We start from the raw sequence: 24,874 nt of genomic DNA on the forward strand, positions 1-24,874 counted from the left end.
TCAAGACAAATGCTGTCAACTTTGAACAATCTAAAATATATTTTGATTTGTTTTACACTTTTTTGGTAACTACTGATTCCATATGTGTTATTTCATAGTTTTGATGTCTTCACTATTATTCTACAATGTAGAAAATAGTAAAAATAAAGAAATACACTTGAATGAGTAGGTGTGTCCAAACTTTTCACTGGTACTGTATATCATGAGCTCCTCCAAGCTGAGTGCGGTGGGTCACAGATGGGTTGGTGAACTTGCCGACTTTAGATCTGACAGCAAATGCAGACGAGTCAAGATGAACACGGATGCGGACACACTCTTCCGGTTGCCACTGGACATCAACAAGTATGTCGCTGAATGCAAAGCTGCCCAGAGACAAGACATAGCCTGGGTGGCCGCTCTTAACCTGTCACAAGGCAACTCGGAACCAGACTCAAGGGGACCCTTGCAGACGATCAGCCACAATGAGTTTGTGAGGACTCAGAGAACGGATAGGGCCGTTGGAGAACTAATCAGATTGAAAGAAACCAACACAGTCCTGACCAGTAATGACAGACGAGGAGGAAGTGGTCCTTTAAGGAACATGATGCGTGAATGGAGGAAACTTCACCTCGACAATGGACTACTATACCGCAAGACATGCCAGAGAAGACAACTGTCGGAACTGCGAGAGTCCTTATCCTGGCGAGGCACCGGTTTTACTGGCCCAATTAATGAAGAGAGACATCGACGAGCATGTAACCCCACAGTGCCACTGTATAAAGCAAAGGAAGCCGGTTACACACACCAGAGCACTAGTAGGCGGCATTACTACTAGTTCACCTTTGGAACTTGTGTCTATTGACTACATGTATTTAGAGGACAGCTGAGGTGGCTATGAATATATCCTGGGTGTCATTGATCATTTTACAAGGTTCGCCCAAGCGTATCCAACAACAAAAAAATATTCTGGAAGAACAACGGCAGAAAGGATCTTCAGCGATTTCATTCCACAGTTCGGATATCCAAGAAAGTTACACCATGACCAAGGCCGTGAGTTTGAGAATGAACCTTTAAGACGTTGCATCAACTCACCAGAGTGAGTAATTTGAGGACAACACCATACCACCCACAGGGTAATCCAGCAGAACGATTTAACAGGACGTTACTCAAGATGAATAGATGGAAGACCACCTTCCACAGGTTGTATATGCCTATAATTGTACCAAGCACGAAGCTACAGGATTCTCAAGTTTTACTTGCTGTATGGCCGTTATCCACGCCTATCAGTAGACTTGTTGTTTAGTTTGATGATAGGTGAAGTGGCTCCTTCTTCTAAGGGTTATGCCGAGAAGTGGGCTGAGAGGATGAGAGAAGCATATCAAATTGCATCTGAAAACAGCAAACAATCAAGTACAAGTTGGAAGAAGTTCTATGACCGATACATGAAAGGAGTCGTTCTTCACTCTGGAGACAGAGTACTTGTCTGGAATCTGGGGGAAAGAAGAGGTCCACGGAAGTTAAGGTCATATTGGGAGAAAACTGTGTATGTTGTCAAAGAACAAGTAAATGACAATCCAGTGAGTAAAGTATTTCCTGAGACAAGTGGAAACAAGACCAGAATCCTACACTAAAACCTACTACACTTAGTCAATGACCTACCTGTCAACTTACCACCACAGTCCGAGAAGACAATCTAACCTAAAGAGAAAAGAGGAAGAAAGAGACAGATGATGGAACAAAATCAAAATGAGATGACATCAAACAGTGATTCAACAGACTCGAACAATGATTAATATCCCAGAAGTAAATGTTTTTAAATATTTTGTATTTATTTAACCTTTATTTTAACTAGGCAAGTCAATACTGGTTGAGAGTACCTGTTAGGAAAGGACCTGAAAGAGAGAACACTAGACTTCCCTGTGAGTGTCACAAGCGTCGATGAAAGGTGACCAAAACACAGCGGGTATAGTGCTCATCTTCGAATATTTATTTAGAGAGAGAACACTTAAACAAAAATAACAAACGACAATTAACAGTTCTGTAAGGCACACGGCTATACAGAAAACAACCATCCACAAAACAGGAAAAAAACAGGCTGCCTAAGTATGGCTTCCAATCAGAGACAACAAAAAACACCTGCCTCTGATTGGAAACCAAACATGGAAAAAGAAACATAGAAATAGAAAACTATAACCAAAATCCCCTAGAACCAAAAAACCCCAAAACACACAAAACAAACACCCCTTGGCACGCCCTGCCCATACTACAGTTACAAATGACCCCTTTACTGGTCAGGACGTGACAGTGAGAATCAAAGGATTTTGGTGCATGGAGAAACACTACTGTGCACCTATAATGTCAGAAGAAGAAAATTACCACCAACAAGAAATCAGACTGACAGAGCGAGACAATAGACCTGAAATTCCTCAAACAGTTGATAACCAGACCGACCCAGTCAGGAGATCCACAAGTGGTAGGAGGCCTACACAGATGTTTACTTACCAGTCATTAGGTCAGCCATCATTCGACCCACACAGTTCGGTTAGCACTGTAGGGTTTTATGGGGTACCACTTATGCCAGTTTGGCAAACAACCTTATTACAGTATATGCCAGCTTACCAGCCCATGCCTTACACAGTAATAGTGCCTTACGCCAATCTCACTTATGCATACCAGTTGAAAGGGAACTCATCTGAAACAAATCAATACCTTTAAGGGGTGTTTAAATTTGGTTTATAAGGGTTTATAATGTCATGAGCCATTACAGTTTTTGTTGGACGGGAATGGGGAGTAGGCGGTATTTTGGGTGGGAGTGATGGGAGTAGTGAGGTTTGTAGGGAATTATTGTGTTTTATTAGAAATTCAGGATTAGTTAAGAGTATATAGTGGTATAGACAGCTCTATTCACATTGCAGAATGATGATAACACTGCGAGAGTCACATGATTGGCTTGTTGCTTTGTATCCTCAAGATGTAAACACTGGGAGCTTAGCTATATAACGTAACAAATTAAATATTAAACTGAAATGCCAACTTTTATGTTCAATTATTTGACATGCATCCATTTCTTCGAACAAGTCTCGGATCTATCTTGTTACACCGGAAACTGAACGTTAAGCTAAATAGTTAGTGTGAATGCTAGCCAGTTGTGAGCTAAACAACTGTGTAAATTAGCTACCGTTGAGCTAACTTAGCTAGCTAGTTAACTGTTTGTGCTCTTGCCAACTCTATTGCTGTTACCATGCTTGGCATGGCCATTCCATAAGAAGTTGGCAAGAGATTAGCTAGATAGCTACACAACATGACCAAAAGTATGTGGACACGTGCTCATCGAACATCCCATTCCAAAATCATGGCCATTAATATGGAGTTGGTCCCCCCTTTGCTGCTATAACAGCCTCCACTCTTCTGGGAAGGCTTTCCACTAGATGTTGGAACATTGCTGTGGGGACTTGATTCCGGTGTTCCAATTCATCCCAAAGGTGTTCGATGGGGTTGAGGTCAGGGCTCTGTACAGGCCAGACAAGTTCTTATACACCGATCTCAACAAACCATTTAAGTATGGACCTCGCTTTGTGCATGGGGGCATTGTCATGCTGAAACAGGAAAGGGCCTTGCCAAACTGTTGCCACAAAGTTGGAAGCACAGAATTGTCTAGAATGTCATTGTATGCTTGCTGTAGCCTAGCCTGAACCAAGCAAAGCAGCCTCAGACCATTACTCCTCCTCCACCAAACTTTACAGTTGGCACTATGCATTGGGACAGATAGCATTCTCCTGGTATCTGCCGAACCCAGATTCATCCGTCGGACTGCCAGATGGTGAAGTGTGATTCATCACTCCAGAGAACACATTTCCACTGCTCCTGAGTCCAATCGCGGCAAGCTTTACACCACTCCAGCCAACACTTGGCATTGCACATGGTAATCTTAGGCTTGTGTGCGGCTGCTCGGCCATGGAAATCCATTTCATGAAGCTCCCGATGAACAGTTCTTGTTAGGGGCGCAACTTTCACTGGGAACAAGTCCCCCCCCACATTCTGAAATTGCATTTTTGTCTCCCCCGTTTTAGCATTGGAATGTGATACAAAACCTGGCAATGGTGTGCTTTAGGACCATGCAGATGCCCCAGAGTGGTCGGCTAGGCTGTTTTGGAGTGTTTATCCGACTTGAATTAAAAAAAAGAATGAAATAATTATGGCCCCCCCACTTCTAAAACCAAAGTTGCGCCACTGGTTCTTGTGAGGATGTTGCTTCCAGAGGCATTTTGGAAATCGGTAGTGAGTGTTGCAAATGAGGAGATGATTTTTACGCTCTATGCGCTTCATCCCCGTTCTGTTAGTTTGTGTGGCATACCACTTCATGGCTGAGCAATTGTTGCTCTTATACGTTTCCACTTCACAATAACAGCACCTACAATTGACCGAGGCTGCACTAGCAGGGCAGAAATTTGATTAACTGAATTGTTGAAAAGGTGGCATCATATGACCGTGCCACATTGAAAGTCACTGAGCTCTTCAGTAAGACCATTCTACTGCCAATGTTTGTCTATGGAGATTGCATGGCTGTGTGCTCGATTTTATACACCTGTCAGCAATGAGTGTGGCTGAAATAGCAGAATCCACTCATTTATTTAGACCCCTTGACTTTTTCCACATTTTGTTACATTACAGCCTTATTCTAAATTTTTTTTTTTTTAATCTATACACAATTCCCCATAATGTCAAAGCAAAAACAGTTTAACCTCTAGAGGATAAAATCCTGTTAAGGGGATTGGTTGGACAACAACCAGTGAGAAAGCACGGCGCGAAATTCAAAAAAAAATCTCAAAATTTAAATTTAAGTATTATACGGCATTTTAAAGATACTCTACTCTTAATCCAATCACATTGTCCGATTTCAAAAAGGCTTTACGGTGAAAGCAAAACATTAAATTATTTTAGCATAGCATCTTAGCAACAAAAAAAAGCCATTTTCCAAGCACGGATAGCCATCACAAAACCAGATATACAGCTAAAATTAAGCACCAACCTTTGACAATCTTCATCAGATGACACTCCTAGGACATTATGTTAGACAATACATGCATTTTTTGTTCGATCAAGTTTATATTTATATCCAAAAACCCAATTTTTACATTGGCGCGTGACGTTCAGAACATGTTTTCTCCCCATAACTTCCGGTGAATAGGCACATTTAATATACAGAAGAATTCATAAACGTTAACAAAATGTATAACAATTATTTAAAGAATTAGAGATAATCTACTCCTTTATGCAACCACTTTGTCAGATTTCAAAATAACTTTACGGAAAAAGCACATTGTTCAATATTCTGAGTACAGAACATAGCCTTTAATGCTAAGCTATACAGTTAGCCTACAACCACGACGTCGACAAATCTAAAAAAATATGTTCGAAATATTTACTAACCTTTGCTGATCTTTGGCAGAATGCACTCGGATGGGCACCCACTTCCACAAGAAATCTTCATTTGTTCTGCAAAGTCCATCATTTATGTCCAAATCTGTCCGTTTTGTTGACCCATCCAGAACACTTTACAATGCCATGTGGCGTGGACGCAAATCCATAGACGAAATGTTCAAAGTTCCATTAGCGTTTGTAGAAACACGTCAAACGATGTTTACAATCAATCCTTTAGGGTATTTTTTAACGTAAAATTGCGATAATTTTACAACCGGGCAATAGGTATTCATCCCAGAAGAAAAATAAAAAACAACAATGTCACGTGCACACGCGTCATAAGACACCTTTCCTCAGACTGGTCAGTGATTGACTGAGCCACAATTTTCTGCCCGGTAACAGGTGATGGATAAAACCAGTTCCTAAAGATTGTTGACAGCCAATGGAAGAGTTAGGAGGTGCAACGTAAATCCTATGTCACTGTAGTTTTTGTAGGGATTCAAAAGAAAAACTACATTTCTAATTTCTCCCACTTCCGGATTAAATTTTTCTCAGGGTTTTTGCCTGCCATATGAGTTCTGTTGTACTCACAGACACCATTCAAACAGTTTTAGAAACTTCAGAGTGTTTTCTATCAAAATCTACTAATAATATGCATATTTTATTTTCTGGGCCAGAGTAGTAACCTGTTTAAATTGTGTATGTTTTTGATCCGGCCGTGAAAATACTGCCCCCTAGCCCCAACAGGTTTTAAACAGGTTTTTAGACATTTTTGCAAATGTACCATGTATGCATAAGCATTCAGAACCTTTGCTAAGAGACTTGAAATTGAGCTCAGGTGCATCCTGTTTTCATTGATTATCCTTAGCCAGCCACAGGAGAGGACGTGGAGGATTTCCGGAGGGACCTTTCTGTGGCTGACCTACAGGAAGGAGTTCCCTGCCCTGCAAGGCTCCTCCCTGACCTCTGATTGTGGCTGCTTGCTGAGGGTGGGACAGATGATGCTGGCTCAGCCCCTTTATGCAGTTCCTGGGCAGAGGTCAGTGGGATGGCAATCAACCAAGTCTATGGCTATTTCAAAATACGTCTATGGTTGATTCCTCAAATACTTTTTCCTAAGTTCTTTGTCTTAATTTATTGGAGAAGAAGGTCTAAGGGGAGGGACCTTGGAACTTCACCTCCAATACGTTTTGAGAAGGATGAAAGGAAAGAATTTGACCATCAGGTGGTTTTATTTGTCCCCCCAAGTTTTATGAGCCCCAAAAAAACTAAATGTGCATTGTTGGACATAAAAGACAGTAAAAACACCAGGAAAATCAGCTCCATGTGATTTTAATTTTGGAAATCTGTTCCCAAATATTTCCATGCATAATAGAGAAACAAACACGTGATCCTATACAAATGTAAGCAAGGTTTGAAATTATATTTTAGTCAAATACTATATCTGTATGGCTTTCTTGCGGTCAATTTGCAGTCTACAAATTATATTGAACAAAAATATAAATGCAAAATGCAACAATTTAAATTATTTACCCAGTTACAGTTCATATAAGGAAATCAGTGAATAAATTCATGAGGTCCTAATCTTTGGATTTCACATGACCGGGCAGGGGCGCAGCCATGGGTGGGCCTGGGAGGGCATAGGCCCACCCACTGGGGAGCCAGGCCCAGCCAATCAGAATTAGTTTTTCCCCACAAAAGGGCTTTATTATAGACATAAATACTCCTACATTTCATCAGCTGTCCGGGTGGCTGGTCTCAGACGATCCTGCAGGTGAAGAAGCCGGATGTGGAAGTCCTGGGCTGGTGTGATTACACGTGGTCTGCGGTTGTGAGGCCGGTTGGACGTACTGCCAAATTCTCTAAAATGACATTGGAGGTGGCTTACGGTAGAGAAATTAACATTCAATTCTCTGGCAACAGCTCTGGTGGACATTCCTGCAGTCAGTCAGCATGACAAGTGCATGCTCCCTCAAAACTTGAGACATCTGTGGCATTGTGTTGTGTGACAAAACTGCACATTTTAGAGTGGCCTTTTATTGTCCCCAGCACAAGGTGCACCTGTGTATTGATCATGCTGTTTAATCAGCTTCTTGATATGCCACACCTGTCAAGCGAATGGATTATCTTGGCAAAAGAGAAATGCTCACTTACAGGGATATAAACAAATTTGTGCACAAACATTTTTTGCGAACATTTCTGGCATATTTTATCTCAGCTCATGGAACATGGGACCAACACTCTACATGTTGCGTTTATGTTTTTGTTCAGTATATTTGTAATTATGTTCTGTCCCCCTGACCATCCGCTCAAGAATAAATCGTACCGCGGTGGAATCTAGGTGATGATACCTGGGATAGAGGATGTGAAGAATCAGGGAAAGATATTTACATCTCTATCTATAGCTAAGTGGGGAAGAAAAAGGGCTATAGTATGCCCCTAAACATTTTTACGAAAAAGTGAAAGACATGTTCCATTCCCTCGGGCATAGCCTAGAGTACATTGTAGTCAAATAGAAAAAGAAACAGGTTTTGTCATTGTTAGTTGTAAGTTGACCATTTTAATATACTCCTAAACAAAGTGGTTTCTCTGTTCTTTGGAGTCTGACCTCTTGAGACCCACACAATGATGAATATGAACCTCATTTTATTTTTATGCAGCCATTTAGAAAACAATATTTGAGCCTTAACTTGTTCTTCCACTGATTCTGAAATATGTCATTAAAGAAATCTTTCTTTCTAGCTATAAAATGACTAATGGCCACTTAAAGATATTTATTGATCAATTTCCCTTTCATTCACTCTGCAAGGTCATTATATTAATGCCTCATGCCCTAGTCCGGCTCCTTTTATGACCTTGGCCACTCCCACCCTCGCCACCCCATGTGCCCACCCTGTTTGTAGGGCTAAAACGCTGTAAAAGTGAAATACAGGACGTACTGAACAGCTATAATTGGACTATTATACCATAGGGTTTTCTCATTCTCTTATTTAAAGTCAAACTGGACTGTATCTGTTACAGCAGAAGATTTAAGGCAAATCTTTATTTCATGACTTCTGAAAGACTCTTTGTTCTAAGAGTCTTTGGTCTGGAGAATGTGGTTCAATGTCACATTTGAGCTAACAGCCAGAACACTGGTACCATTTGCTGTAACTTTAGTCTTTCTTGTGCTGAATGTTGAAGATTTTACCATATTTGCAGAGCATACTTTAACAAGGCACATTAAATAAATGATCTGATCATTAAAAGTTTCCTTTAATAGCAGTGTTCAACTAACAAATTGGAAAATATATATTAGGTGTTAAAAAACTTGATCGTCCTATCTCTGTCTGTGTTCCTCAGACTGGTTGGAGGCGTTGACCCTCCAGCCTCTAAACATAGAGGCCTGAACTACCAGTGCAGCCAAGTGTCTGGTGGCCAGCCTGGAGGCCTCGTTGCAGCGGGAGAGGCCCTTGGACCCAGGGCCGCTGCTCCATGCTCTGGGGGCTCCTGGAGTAGTGGAGGAGGCTGACACCCACCTGAGGGAGGTCTTCCACCGCACCCTGGTGTCCTGGATGGGGGACAGCCCCCAGGCACAGCCCCCAGGCACAGCTGGGGGTCCACAACCTGGTAGAGCTAGGCCTGGTGTCTGGAAATGGGTAGAGGACCGGTACGGCCCTGCCGTGGTGGCAAATCCTGTGGTGGGTCTGCTTCTAGAGTTATATTAATGCAGTGATAATGCTATAGGGTGATATTGATGCTGTTGACATTATTGGTGGCAACAAAATAAATATTTGTCTCTCTCTCTCTCTCTCAGAAAATATGTAGAGGAGGCAACAGACCCTGGGCTGGCAGGTATAACTGTTGATGTCTCCCAGGACTGTACAGGTATGACAGACGAGCCTCCTCTGGGCCGAGGGTCTGGGCACCTCGCCCAGTCCGACCCCGCATCAGGAGAAACACAGTCTAGAGGGACAATAGATATAAAAACCCAGAGGACAAACCATCCAGGAGAAGAAAAAAAATGGGAGGTCATAGGATTTTCAATGGTTTTCTATGGGATACCATTATTAGGAACCTGGTTGCAGTTCCTATGGCTTCCACTAGATGTCCACAGTCATTAGAAATTGTTAGATGATTTTCTTTTGAGAAATGAAGAAGTAGTCCTATTCATTGTAAGTGTCACTCCAGGTGGACTCTACTGTTTTGGTGCGCGTGAACAGGAGCGCTCTCCACATTGTTTTTATCCGGTATTAGAAACAGTTTATTCTGTCTTAAATTTTATCCATTATTTACGTTTTAGGGAACCTGAGGTTGGATTATAAACGTTGTTTGAAATGTTTGGACCAAGTTTACAGGTAACTTATTAGATACTTTGTAGGCATGTTGGGCAAGTTGAAACTGGTGTATTTCTGAATCAAACGCACCAAATAAATGGAAATGTTTGGGACATAAAGAAGGACATTATCGAACAAAAGGACCATTTGTGATGTTTCTGGGACATTTTGGAGTGCCAACAGAAGAAGATCTTCAAAGGTAAGGCATTAATTATATCGCTATTTCTGACTTTCGTGGTGCACCTGCCTGGTTGAAATATGATTTTCATGTGTTTGTATGCGGGGCGCTGTCCTCAGATAATCACATGGTTTGCTTTCGCTGTAAAGCCTTTTTGAAATCTAACACAGCGACTGGATTAAGAAGAAGTTAAGCTTTATTTTGATTTATGACACATATATTTTCAAGAATGTTAAATATTTGAATTTAGTACTTTTGAATTTCGCGTTCTGCAATTTCACCGGATGTTGGCCAGGTGGGACGCTACCGTCCCACCTGCCCATAAGAAGTTTTAAGAGCTGGGATAGATAGAGAGAGGATAGATGGAGAGCAGGGAGAAAGGTAGAGAAGTGGCAGGAGGCTAACACCTCCTCCAACCCCTCATCCTAAATCCTCCTCCTTCCTCCAATATTTTGGATTTTGAATAAAGTCCTTCTTCTCAATAGCAAGTGATTGGGACTGCTTGTGTGAGAGAAAAGAGAGTGTTAAGATGAGAGCTGCAGGATCTTGACTCTCCCAGTGTGTGAAGAGAGCATTACAGGTACAATAGTAGGGCACTATAAGGATGAGAGAGGTGGAGAGCAGCAGTGGATTACACTCTCACACTACTACAGAATACAGACACACTTATGATTGGAGACCTTGGTGAGAGAGTTGAGTAGAGAAGTTGCTCTGTGGGCAGGGCTGGGCAAACTTTTTGTCTCGAGGGCCACATCGGGATTTTAAAATTCAACGGAGGAACGCATTTTTGGGGGGACCAATTGTTTATTAAAATCAATCTGCAGGGGCCTCCCGAGTGGTGCAGCGGTCTAAGGCACTGCATGAGGCTTCACTACAGACCCAGGTTCGATCCCAGGCTGTGTCACAGTTGGCCGTGACTGGGAGACCCATGAGGCAGCGCACAATTGGCCCTGCGTCGTCCGTGTTAGGACAGGGTTTGGCAGGCTGAGATTTCCTTGTCCCATCGCGCTCTAACGACTCCTGTGGCGGGCCGGGCACATGCACGCTGACACGGTCGCCAGGTGTACGGTGTTTCCTCTGACACATTGGTGCAGCTGGCTTCCGGGTTAAGCAGGCATTGTGTCAATAAACAGTGTGGCTTGGCTGGGTCATGTTTCGGAGGATGCACGGCTCTCGACCTTTGCCTCACCCGAGTCCATACGGGAGTTGCAGCAATAAGACAAGACTATAACTACCAATTGGTACCACGAAATTGGGGAGAAAAAAATTGTAAAAAATATATATATTTATTTTCTTTTTTATGTCTCGCAGGCCGGATTGAAGTGCCCGTGGGCCGTATTTTGCCCCCCCCACCCCCCCTTGCTCCATGGTCTACCGGTGTAATAACACTCGACTCTGTCTGTTATAGATATTTACTCTATAGTAACAACATACATCATCATCGCAAATGTTCAGGGTTTCGATAGAGGCAGGCAGAAGTTTCACCCTGTCTGACCTCTGGTATTGATCACCCATAGTGTACACGCTGATGTCATCAATAGCCACTGTTCGTGTTTGGCAGGGGAGCGGTCGCCATTCTCATCCCGGTCTGGCTGGAGGGAGAGGCGACAAACCCAGAGTACTTCAACTTCGTCAAGGTGGGAAAAACAATAACATAAACCTCATAGGATTATCCTCTCCTTTACATAAACTTGTATTGAAAAGAGTGTAGAAAGTAGTGATTAGAGAAAAGAGTAGGAAATGAAGAAATTAGTAAACGCTTACTGTAGCTAACAATTGTGTGATTCAAATGCAGTCAGAGAGCCTCTGTGTGACCAGGGATGCGGTCTATAATATCATATTGGATTGTTTTTTTTTATTTTTTATTAAAAGTCATGTCTGTAGGGAAGTGACTCTAAAACCGCGCAGTTGTTCATAAGTAGTAGGTCCCAGATATATCTAAGTTGGATCTGACAGCAGAGGGTTGGTATTAGCTACAGTAGTACATAGACCTGTTATATTCAGTCCATTCAGTATATTCCTGTTCTGTGTACAGTTGCGGCCAATATATTGGCACCCTTGCACTTTTCTTAAATAGTTAACTATTTCTAATGAAATAAGTTGAAATGTAAAACAACTTTTGGTCACAACAACTTGTTATTGGATTTTTAACATTTGCAGAACCAATTTTATTTTTGTAACTTAAGTCCCCCAGCCAGGACACCTGGGTAAGGTGGTAGACCTCCTTCAGGTGGGTGTCAGCATCCTCCGCTCCCCCTGGAGCCCCCCAAAAATACAAATGGCATGGACAAAATTATTGGCACCCTGGAGCTAGTATCTGGTTGTATACAGTGCTTGACTTGGGCCGGAGCTGTCCAGAGCGCTGTACAGGTGTTGTACCGAAAATCTCCCCCCCTGCCAGAATTCTCCCCCCCCCCCACCCCCACCCTTGCGTTCTTCATTGCTGCGACTTGCTTGCTAGTCGAGATTTCTGTTCTTCACTCCGTTGTCTATTTAGTCAACATTTCACTGATCTTAGTAGCAGAAAGCATTTTTGTCTGCAGTTTTCGGTTTGGCTATTTGTTTCAAGTGTATGTGGCGGTTATAGCTTGTATGGTGCCCTGAGTCCGCTACTGATTTGAATTAGTCTCTAAATAAATCTCTTTGCCAAAATTCATCATCTCTCCCATGTCTTATTCGACAAGTATTTTTGAAAGTGTAAGGATAATTCAGCCGTAGTTGTTCTGAAACGTTTATTGCTTGCCAACATTTTACTCCCTCCTCCATGTTTAATATAACACACATACATTAATTATTCATTTCGGTTGCCTATCCTGACGTGAAGTTTGTTCTATAGAAAGTATTTGACTCTGATGTGTGCCACAGAAAGTATTTGACAAAATTAAGGAAATTTGAAGGGGGGGGGGGGATTCTAGCAGGGGGGAGATTTTCGGGCACAACACCCGGCACTTACAATTTTTTGGGAATTGTGTACCAGCTACTCTATAAAACAAAGTAGCCTATCGCTGGCCCAGATTCACACACTGAGGCCAAAACGTTTGATCAAAGAGGGATGAAGGGGGGATCTGAACTCACGTCCTTTTGTTCACCCGACCTAGAATACCTCACAATCAAATGCCGACCGTGTTACCTCCCAAGAGAATTTTCTTTGGTTAAAGTCACAGCCATGTATATTCCCCCTCAAGCCGATACCACGACGGCCCTCAAAGAACTTCATTGGACTTTATGTAAACTGAAAACCACATATCCTGAGGCCGTGTTTATTATAGCTTGGGATTTTAAGAAAGCAAATTTGAGCAAACACTACCGAAGTTCTATCAACATATTGACTGTAGTACTCGCAATAACACTGGACCACTGCTACTCCAACTTCCGGGATGCCTACAAGGCCCTCCCCCGCCCTCCCTTTGACAAATCTGATCACAAATCCATTTTGCTCCTCCCTTCCTATAGGTAGAAACTCAAACAAGAAGTACCCGTGCTAAGGACTATTCAACGCTGGTCTGACCAATCGGAATCCACGCTTCAAGATTGGTTTGCTCATGTTATGTTATGTTCCGAGTAGCCTCCGAGAATAACATTGACAAATACACTGATACGGTGACTGAGTTTATCAGGAATGTTGAGGAGATGTTGTACCCACTGTGACTATTTAAACCTACCCTAACCAGAAACCGTGGATAGATGGCAGCATTCGCACAAAACTGAAAGCGTGACCCATCACATTTAACCATGGCAAGGTAACTGGGAATATGGCTGAATACAAACAGTGTAGTTATTCCCTCTGTAAGGAAATCAAACAGGCAAAACATCAGTACAGAGACAAAGTGGAGTGGCAATTCAACGGCTCAGACACGAGACGTATGTGGCAGGGTCTACAGACAATCACGGACTACAAAGGCAAACTTCAGCCACGTCGCGGACACCGACGTCTTGCTTCCGGACAAGCTAAAACACATTCTTCGCCCTCTTTGAGGATATCACAGTGCCACCGATGCAGCACACTACCAAGGGCTGTGGGCTGTCCTTCTTCGTGGCCGACGTGAGTAAGACATTTAAGCGTGTTAACCATCGCAAGGCTGCCGGCCCAGACAGCATTCCTAGTCCCGTCCTCAGTGCATGCGCAGACCAGCTGGCTGGAGTGTTTATGGACAATCTCTCCCTATCCCAGTCTGCTGTCCCCACATGCTTCAAGATGTCCACCATTGTTCCTGTACCCAAGAATGCAAAGGTAATTGAACTAAATGACTATCGCCCCATAGCACTCACTTCTGTCATTATGAAGTGCTTTGAGAGACTAGTCAATAATCATATCATTTATGGGTGGCAGGTAGCCTAGTGGTTAGAGTGTTGGACTAGTAACCGAGAGGTTGCAAGATCGAATCCCCGAGCTGACAAGGTAAAAATCTGTTGTTCTGCCCCTGAACAAGGCAGTTAACCCACTGTTCCTAGACCATCATTGAAAAGAAGAATTTGTTCTTAACTAACCTGCCTAGTTAAATAAAGGTAAAAAAACTATATATATCACCTCTACCTTACCTGACACCCTAGACCCACTTCAGTTTGCTTACTGCACCAATAGATCCACAGACGATGCAATCACACTGCCCTATCCCATCTGGACAAGAGGAATACCTATGTAAGAATGTTCTTCATTGACTATAGCCCTCCAAACTCATCATTAAGCTTGAGGCCCTGGGTCTAAACTGGGTCCTGACTTTGTGACGGGCTGCCCCCAGGTGGTGAAGATAGGAAACAACACCTCCACTTCACTGATCCTCAATACTGGGGCCCCACAAGGGTGCGTGCTCAGCCCCCTCCTGTACTCCTTGTTCACCCACGACTGCGTGGCTACTCACGCCTCCAACTCAATCATCAAGTTTGCAGAAGACACAACAGTAGTATGCTTGATTACCAACAATGACGAGACAGTCGACAGGGAGGAGGTGAGGGCCCTGGGAGTGTGGTGCCAGGAAAATAACCTCTCACCCAATGTCTACAAAACAAAGGTTGATCATGGGCTTCAGGAAAACAGCAGAGGGAGCACCCCCGGGACCGCAAGTCGAGAAGGTGGAAAGCTTCAAGTTCCTCGGCGTACACATCACTGACAAACTGAAATGGTTCACCCACACAGACAGTGTGGTGAAGAAGGCGCAACTGTGCCTCTTCAACCTCAGGAGGCTGAAGAAATTTGGCTTGGCGCCTAAAACCCTCACAAACCTTTACAGATACACAATTGAGAGCATCCTGTCGGGTTGTATCACCGCCTGGTACAGCAACTGCACTGCCCACATCCGCAGGGCCCTCCAGAGGGTGGTGCGGTCTGCCCAACACATCACCAGGGGCAAACTACCTGCCCTCCAGGACACCTACAGCACCCGATGTCACAGGAAGGCCAAAAAGATCGCCAAGGACATCAACCGCCCGAGCGACTGCCTGTTCACCCCGCTATCACCCAGAAGGCGAGGTCAGTACAGCTGCATCAAAGCTGTGACCGAGAGACTTGAAAACAGCTTCTTTTGCAAGGCCATCAGACTGTTAAATAGCCATCACTAGCACATTAGAGGCTGCTGCCCTATATATGCTACCGTTCAAAAGTTTGGGGTCACTTAGAAATGTCCTTGTTTTTTAAAAGGCCAGCATCCCAGAGTCACCTCTTCACTGTTGACGTTGAGACTGGTGTTTTGCGGATACTATTTAATGAAGTTGCCAGTTGAGAACTTGTGAGGTGTCTGTTTCTCAAACTAGACACACTAATGTACTTGTCCTCTTGCTCAGTTGTGCCCCCGGGGTCTCCCACTCCTCTTTCTATTCTAGTTAGAGACAGTTTGAGCTGTTCTCTGAAGGGAGTAGTACACAGCGTTCTATGAGATCTTCAGTTTCTTGGCAATTTCTCACATGGAATAGCCTTCATTTCTCAGAACAAGAATAGACTGACGAGTTTCAGAAGAAAGTTATTTGTTTCTGGCCATTTTGAGCCTGTAATCGAACCCACAAATGCTGATGCTCCAGATACTCAACTAGTCTAAAGAAGGCCAGTTTTATTGCTGCTTTTATCAGGACAACAGTTTTCAGCTGTGGTAACATAATTGCAAAACGGTTTTCTAATGATCAATTAGCCTTTTAAAAGTATAACTTGGATTAGCTAACACAACGTGCCATTGGAACACAGGAGTGATGGTTGCTGATAATGGGCCTCTGTACGCCTATGTAGATATTCCATAAAAAAATCTGCCATTTCCAGCTCAGATAGTCATTTGCAACATTAACAATGTCCACACTGTGTTTTTGATCAATTTGATGTTATTTTAATGGACAAAAAATGTGGATTTTCTTTCAAAAACTAGGAAATCTCATCGTGACTTGAAATCACTGCCCATTTTAATAATGGAACACTAGTCACTTTAAATGTTTTACATATTTTACTCATCTCATATGTATATACTGTATTCTATTCTAGTGTATCTTAGTTTATGCCACTCTGACATTGCTTGTCCAAATATTTATATATTCTTAATTCCATTCCTTTACCTTAGATTTGTGTGTATTGTGTGTATTGTGGTGAAATTGTTAGATATTACTTGTTATATAATACTGCACTGTTGGAGCTAGAAACACAAGCATTTCGCTACACCCTCAATAACATCTGCTAAACATGTGTATGTGACCAATAAAATTTGATTTGAACAATCACTTTTTCTGATTTGGCTGTCAGAAAAGTTCAGTCGAACCTCCTGCACAGCACAGCAATAGTCTCTACAAGCCCGAATGTTGAATACAATTATACTTACACTTATTACCGCTTGTACATGCTGTTGGTCCTTTTGGCGGTAGGAGGTGAAGATAGAGTATCCACAGGACAGTGTTGTTTACCCTACTTTTTGCGACGCCGGTAGGTTTGTCGGTTGTATCTTCTATCTCTTGACGCATTGCACGTGAAGCACAATATGTAAACAATAGCAGAATGTAACCAAACTTAGTTGACCGAAGCACGTTTTCTCGCAATCAGCTGGAAGTGTTTGTCATTCGATCTGTGGTTCGGTTAGGCTTGGCCATATTGTGCAAGTGTTTGTCACATGTGAATTGCATCAGTATTGAAAATAAAACCGGTACTGCAAACTGATATACAGACCATCTAATGAAGGTCTGGTTGATAAGACTTCCTTGTGGATTATTTCTATCAGATTACCTCTGACATAGGGACAACATCGGTGGACAACAGGGAAAGTAAATTTAAATTAAGTTTGTTCAACATTCTGACTTGGAATAGGACTGTTCAGAAAAGCTGAGCCTACATGTTAGAGATGATTGTGTTAGTATTTTACTCTCACATTCAAAAAGAGGCTAGCTAGCTAATATTATGGGACAGTACTGGATTTTAGCTAGATCACGTTATTTTTGACTAACTTTTCTAGCTATGGCAATTGTCACCTCTCTAATGTAAATTTGACGACATAATGATTGCAAAGTTGTTTCAAACTAATGACTTTCCTACTTTAGCAATGTCATCTTATTTCCAGGCCACTAGTGTCTCCTCAGATAATGTTAGCTAGGTTGCTAGCTACCAAAGTCCGTTAGCTAACTTAATAATAGTAGCTGACATTAGCCTGTTTACTGTTGTTCAAGCTGCAGTCAGAGTAAGTCACCCAAAATGTACCAAGGTAGCCTACTTGATTTAGCTTGTGTCTTGTCTTTTTTACATTTGGTTTTTCTTTGATGACAGAACAAAATAAAATGCTCAAATTGACTATTTGAAGAGTATTTGTCATTAGATATTAGAGCTAAAACGAACTGGCTTGTAATTGGATTTGTAGCTACTGGCTTGCCAGACAGAAGAAAGCGAGGGTAGCTATTATTATTAGCTAGCTAGATATCTCATTAGGTGTACGTTTATCTGTGATATGAATCCTAAAAAATAGTAAGCCATCTGGCTGTTGAATGCAATAATTAATAAATCATATGACTTTTAAAAGCTCAGGCTGGACGTCTAGCTGGTTTGACTTTGCTACAGGCATACGTGATCATATTATTTGAACAAGATGGCGCCGATGATGGTTGTCCTGTTCCTAACTCCCATCAACTTTGGTTTGATATTTCACTTATGGACTATCAGATAGGAAATTGTTACATTTTTTCAAATGTGTGAGTGAAAATGATTATAAAATGTAACTGTCACCTTGCCAAAAGGTTGATAACTTGTAGCTACTGTTGGATTCTAGCTTGAAAAATACTTATTCATTTTTACCATACTAGAACTTATTGATTACTTTACATGTATAAGGAATGTTAGGGGTTAAGGAAGGGTAAAGAGAAACTAGGTGTGTGGAAAGTTACTGAGTGATATGGAAAGTTACCGATTGGGAAAAGGGGAAGTGTAGGAAGTTCATGTTCTGTTCAAATATGTTATTGTTGAATATAAATGTTCCTTAGAAGGGAGGCAAAGGGCAACAGTCTAGTTTCAGTTCTTGATAAGGCAGACCAGTTGCTGAGGAACCAGGACCATGAGGGATGTTGAACTCAACTCGAGATAAGGTCAACAGATGAAGAGAGAAGACATTGCTGGGAGGGGGGCCACACCGGTCCACTCTGAAGCCCATCTGATTATAGTCCTATCACACATACACATTTAAGAGGAACCTACTGTGTTTCTGCCTAACAACAGAGAATGAGTGTCTATCTTAGGATAGACATGCAAGGAGATGACTCCGCCTCGTTGGAAGGTATAAAGATGTTCTTGTGTGACTTGCATGTTGTCTTTGCAGCTGCATGACCCAGTGGGTGAATAAACTTGGTTTGAGCTTTTTCTAATTGTCCGTGAGTTTTTACTCTGTTCATTCATGATCCCCTTATGTGCTATTCGGTCATCGCTGAGGAAGGCCTGCAGGATGAGAACCATGAGGTCATGGACTTCTTCGAGAAAGATGCTTTTGTTGAGGAGCTACTTGGTGAAGATGAGAACAAAGAGTATGAGACACACAAACAGGTGAACATCGATTGGCAGAGAAGCAGCTGTAACTCTCCTAGGTTGATGCTGGTGGTGTCTGCTGTACATCCTAAGCTGGTGGTGCATGTTGTAGAAATGCTATAGCCTGGTCCCAGATCTGTTTATGCGGTTTTGCTAACACCTAATGTATGATAGTTATTACTCCATGTTACCATAGCGTAGGAGTTGTCTATATAGCACAAACAGATCGAAGACCAAGCTAGAAACGTCAATGTACTTGAGGACTACTATAGAAATTGTTGATTTTGTTACAGGAACGATGGAAAGGAGAATATGACATGGTTTGCTTGTGTGGCACCTGAATGCAAGGGCAAGCAGTTGTGTATGATATGATATTAGTTGTGTATGTCTTTCCTTATCATATGTAAGAGTTGATTGTTTTCTGTCATTTGTTTTGGTGCAGATATGTTTCATTTACTATCCGAATAACAAAGTGTCACAGAAAATTCACAGACAATTCAGAGAAGATTCCATATAGTTTTTGAAATGTACTATCAATCACTGAAACAGGTGTTACTTATTTTGTAAGGGTCAGAATAGAAATACATTTAACTGTGAATGAGTTATGCCTTCCAAAGCTTGAGTTGTAAAGCAATAACTTGAAAGGATAGGCCTATATGCCATGATTTTGAATTCCATTATAACCATGTTTATGATCTGAGATTTTATTTACACAAATACACAATGGAGTACTTTGGAAGTTTACAATAAAGAAAACTGAATTGCAGTGGATCTGTTTATTATGTTATATAAATAACTGACAAGAAAATTGTGACAACAGAATTCAAGTGTTTACTTATTAGAAACATTTAAGTAAATTAGAATCTCCAGTAGTATCACAAAGTCTATTTTGCAAATTATGAAATAGATTTTGTGTTGATACTGACCTATACCTGGCAGCCAACTATTCATTGCATAATGCCATGATTATCTACAGGGCAGACTATAGGCGTCTGGATCTCAGAGGCCAAACACAGTAAGTAATGCTATACTTAGTGTTACTTGCTGTGTTAGGCCTCTGAGACGCAACTGCCCATGGTATGCTATATATACAAAAATATGTGGACACCTCTTCAGATTTGTGGATTCAGCTATTTCAGCCACACCCGTTGCTGACAGGTGTATAAAATCAAGCACACTGCCATGCAATCTCCATAGACAAACATTGGCAGTTGAATGGCCTTACTGAAGGGCTAGTGACTTTCTACCTGGCACCGTCATAGGATGCCACCTTTCCAACTAGTCTGTTCGTCAGGAGCTTCATGCAATTGGTTTCCATGGTCGAGCGTCATGCTTCACCATCTGGCACACCAACGGACAAATCTGGGTTTGGCGGGTCCCAGGAGAACGCTACCTGTCCCAATACATAGTGCCAACTGTAATGTTTGGTGGAAGAGGAATAATGGTCTGGGCTGTTTTTCATGTTACGGGTTAGGCCCCTTAGTTCCAGTGAAGGGAAATCTTAACGCTACAGCATACAATGACATTCTAGACGATTCTGTGCTTCCAACTTTGTGGCACAGTTTGGGGGCCCTTTCTTGTTTCAGTATGACAATGCCCCAGTGCACAAAGCGAGGTCTATACAGAAATGGTTTGTCGAGATCGCTGTGGAAGAACTTGACTGGCCTGCACAGAGCCCTGACCTCAACCCCATCGAACACCTTTGGGATGAATTGGAACGCCAACTGTGAGCCAGGACTAATCGCCAAACGTTCCAACATCTAGTGGAAAGCCTTCCCAGAATAGTGGAGGCTGTTATAGCAAAGGGGGATCAACTCCATATTAATGCCCATGATTTTGGAATGAGATGTTCAACAAGCAGGTGTCCACATACTTCTGGTCAGTATATCTTTTTTATTTTTTTACCTCAACCGCCAACCACAGGAGGACTCAGGAGCCTGCTCTCACTGAGTCTAGACAGCCTGCTGCTGCTCTGTTAATCATCAGATGGAGGAGGGGGGAGAGGAGGAAAAGGGCCCATGTGGGTAACTGGGGGCCCTGCCTTGAATGGGTAACTGATTAATAAAATAAACGCCATAATAAATAAATGTGACTGGTCAATTGTGTGATTCAGGGGCTGGACCCAAGACCATGAATTGCGTTACTTTTGAAATTATAATTTTTTATCCAACCACAGGAGCCCGCTCTCAATGTTAAAAATACACCAGAGAGCATAATTTAGCCACAGAGGATCAATAGCTTATAAAAAAATAACTGGATTAAGTTGTATCACAAGTACAAACAGGTATCTGCCAAAATAAAGGAAACACACTTCTTAGGGATAGGGGGCAGTATTCAGAAGTTTGGATGAATGAGGTGCCCAAAGTAAACTGCTTGTTACTCAGGCCCAGAAGCTAGGATATGCATATAATTGGTATGGGATAGAAAACACTCTAAAGTTTCCAAAACTGTTAAAATAATGTCTGTGAGTATAACAGAACTGATATAGCAGGCAAAAACCCGATGAGAATCCATCCGGAAAAATGTTTTTTTGAGGTGACACCGTTTAAAATGCCTGTCTATGGGGAAATCAATGGAAATCCTCCCAGATTGCAGTTCCTAGGGCTTCCAGCAGATGTCAACAGTCTTTAGAAAGAGTTGCAGGCTTGTTCTTTGAAAAATGAGCTAGAATTTGTAGTTTTTCTAGGTGGCTCCCATTTTGGCTGTAGTGTTGTGGCGCACGTCGGTGAGGGCGCCCACTTCATTATTTATCTCCGGTAATGAACATACTATTCTCCGTCTTAAATTTGATCATTTATTTACACATTAGGGTAAATAAATGATTGATTATAAATGTTGTTTGACTTGTTTGGACGAAGTTTATTGGTAACTTTTGGGATTCATTTGAATGCATTTTGAATGAGGGAAACCGGTGGATTACTGAGTCAAGCGCGCCAACTAAACTGACATTTCTGGGATATAAAGAAGGACTTTATCGAACAAAAGGACCATTTGTTATGTAGCTGGGACCCTTGTGATTGCAACCAGAGGAAGATCTTCAAAGGTACGTGATTTATTTTATCGCTATTTCTGACTTTCCTGACGCCTCTGCTTGGTTGGAAAATGTTTGTAATGCTTTTGTACACGTGGCGCTGTCCTCAGATAATCGTATGGTGTGCATTCACCGTAAAGCCTTTTTGAAATCTGACAAAGCGGCTGGATTAACAAGAAGTTAAGCTTTTAAATTATGTAAGACACTTGTATTTTCATACATTTTTAATATTACGAATTTTATATTTTGAATTTTGCACTCTGCAATTTCACCGGATGTTGGCCAGGTGGGACGCTAGCTGCCAGAACAGCTTCAATGCGCCTTGGCATAGAATCTACAAGTGGACCTAAATGACGCCAGCAAAATGCACACCATACTGTAACATGTACTTTGTATTCCTCATTAACTCAAGTTTCCTTTATTTGTTGCATTGTGGCCATAGACATATAATCCATAGAAGGGTTTTGTAACATCTTACCCTGGCGATATGACAATTAAATTCGTTGGTACACTAGCAATGGATGCTATTCCAGACTTGAATGGGAATAGCCATCTATGGATTATATTTCTATGGTTTGTTGCGGCTGTTGGTTTGACTTTTGCAGATTTCGAAATGCAATCACGTGAAAAACGTACAGTTTTGAAAGCAAATGCCTACTGCTGAAAAGAGAAGACTAATCTGTCTGTAGAACCAATATATTTGTTTTTTCTCAACAACTCTTAGCTAACTGCAGCAGCACTGTTTCTCAAAGTAGCTCATCTTGAGGTAGGCTAATGCCATGATGAGCGCATCGGCCATCACGTGAGTAGCCTATGGCTTCATCTTCATTATTAGGTGACTCGTAGTGCTACTGGAAATTATATTTAGTAGCCTACTGTAGCCTATGATATACAGTGCCTTCAGAAAGTATTCATACCCCTTGACTTATTCCACATTTTGTTGTGTTACGGTCTGATTTCAAAATGGATTCAATATATTTTTCTCTCACCCATCTACACACAACATAATGACAAAGTGAAAACATGTTTTTAGATTTTTTTGCACATTTATTGAAATATCTCATTTACAAATGTATTCACACCCCTGTGTCAATACTTTGTAGAAGCACCTTTGGCAGCGTTTTAGCTGTGAGTCTTTTTTCTCATCAAAATTCTTCAAGCTCTGTCAAAGAGTCCTCAATGATTACAAGCATAACCATAACATGATATAGCCACCACTATGCTTGAAAATATGAAGAGTAGAACTCAGTAATATGTTGTATTGGATTTGCCCCAAACATAACATTTCCTACATTTTTTGCATTATTACTTTTGTGCCTTATTGCAACAGGATGCATGTTTTGGAATATTTGTATTCTGTTACAGGCTTCCTCCTTTTCACTTTGTCATTTAGGTTAGTATTGTGGAGTAACTACAATGTTGTTGATCTATCCTCAGTTTTCTACTATTACAGCCATCAAATTGGCCTCATGGTGAAATCCCTGAGCGGTTTAATTTCTCTCCAGTAACTGAGTTAGTAGGAAGGAAGTATGTATCTTTGTAGTGACCGGATGTATTGATACACCATCTAAAGTGTAATGAATAACTTCATGCTCAAATGGATATTCAATGTCTGCTTTTTTATTTTTACCCAACTACCAATCGGTGCCCTTCTTTGCAAGGCTTTGGAAAACCTCCCTGGTCTTTGTGGTTGAATCTGTGTTTGAGGAGTATTTCTGAGGAGTATTTATTTCTGTCTGTAATAAAGCCCTTTCGTGGGGAAAAACACATTCTGATTGGCTGGACCTAGCTCCCCAGTGGGTGGGCCTGGCTCACAATTGGATGGGCCTATGCCCACTCATGGCTGCGCCCCTGCCCATTCATGTGAAATCCATAGATTAGGGCCTAATACATTTATTTCAATTGACTCATTTCCTTACATGAACTGTAAAATGGTTTAAATTGTTGCATGTTATGTTTATATTTTTCTTCAGTATATATATATTTCCTTCTAATATTGTACATTCTGGCCTGGTCTGTTGGCCATTGGACCATTGGCCTGGTCAACAGACCATTGGCCTGGTCTGTTGTTTGTTTGAATTCAAGACCAGATTGACCTGTAGACACTCATTTTGGTCATTTATGTGTTATTAAAAAAGATGAATCTAATGTCTTATTATTTCTTTTTTTTACCACTTTTTCTCCCCCACTTCGTGGTATCCAATTGGTAGTTACAGTCTTGTCCCATCGCTGCAACTCCCGTACGGACTCGGGAGAGGCGAAGGTCGAGAGCTGTGCGTCCTCCGAAACACAACCCACCCACTGCTTCTTGACACAATGCCCGCTAAACCCAGAAGCCAGCGGCACCAATGTGTCGGAGGACACACGTACACCTGGCAACCTGTCAGCGTGCATTGCACCTGGCCCGTCACAGGAGTCTCTCGCCCGCGAACATCCCTGCCGGCTAAACCCTCCTCTAACCCGGACGATGCTTTGTCAATTGTGCGCCGCCCCATGGGTCTCCCGGTTGCGGCCAGCTGCAAAAGAGCCTGGACTTGAACCAGGATCTCTAGTGGCACAGCTAGCACTGCGATGCAGTGCCTTAGACCACTGTGCCCCTTGGGAGGCCCAGCTAAGGTCTTCTGTCATGTAAATGATGTAGAATTGCATTAAATGTGATTTTAAAAGGCTATGATTTCTTAATCCGGCCCTTGGGACAGATTATAGATGACGGGGTTATGGAACTGTTGCGGGATCTGGACAGAGAGAGAGAGACAGGGTTGCCACCGTCACCTCGGCACTGACCGGACGGGCTCTGGACTGGGGTGCCAAGGTCGAGTCCTATAAGCGCTTCACCCTCCTCTTCCACTCAATGTTTGATCATCCTGTGGAGGGCCGACAGATCTGGGGTTATAGAACTGTTGCGGGATCTGGACAGTATGGGAAAAAAATTGACAGGACAAGATAGGACAGGGATGAATTGTAACTCCCGTGTCAACCTCTAG

The 24,874-nt window shown here is 42.2% G+C and overlaps 1 pseudogene across 1 annotated transcript in view; it reads left to right on the forward strand.

Moving 5' to 3' along the window:
- The first annotated feature begins 292 nt into the window (after positions 1-292).
- Positions 293-24,874, forward strand: part of LOC106583988 (cysteine protease ATG4C-like) — a 32,521-nt pseudogene continuing 7,939 nt past the window's right edge. The window contains exons 1-5 of the transcript XR_014382269.1: positions 293-469; positions 6,269-6,439; positions 8,743-9,097; positions 9,197-9,488; positions 11,436-11,531. The product of XR_014382269.1 is annotated as a cysteine protease ATG4C-like (transcript). The remainder of the gene's footprint in view (positions 470-6,268; positions 6,440-8,742; positions 9,098-9,196; positions 9,489-11,435; positions 11,532-24,874) is intronic.

Source organism: Salmo salar, chromosome 23 (assembly GCF_965601325.2).
Source record: "Salmo salar chromosome 23, fSalSal1, whole genome shotgun sequence".
NCBI classification, from domain to species: Eukaryota; Metazoa; Chordata; class Actinopteri; order Salmoniformes; family Salmonidae; genus Salmo; species Salmo salar.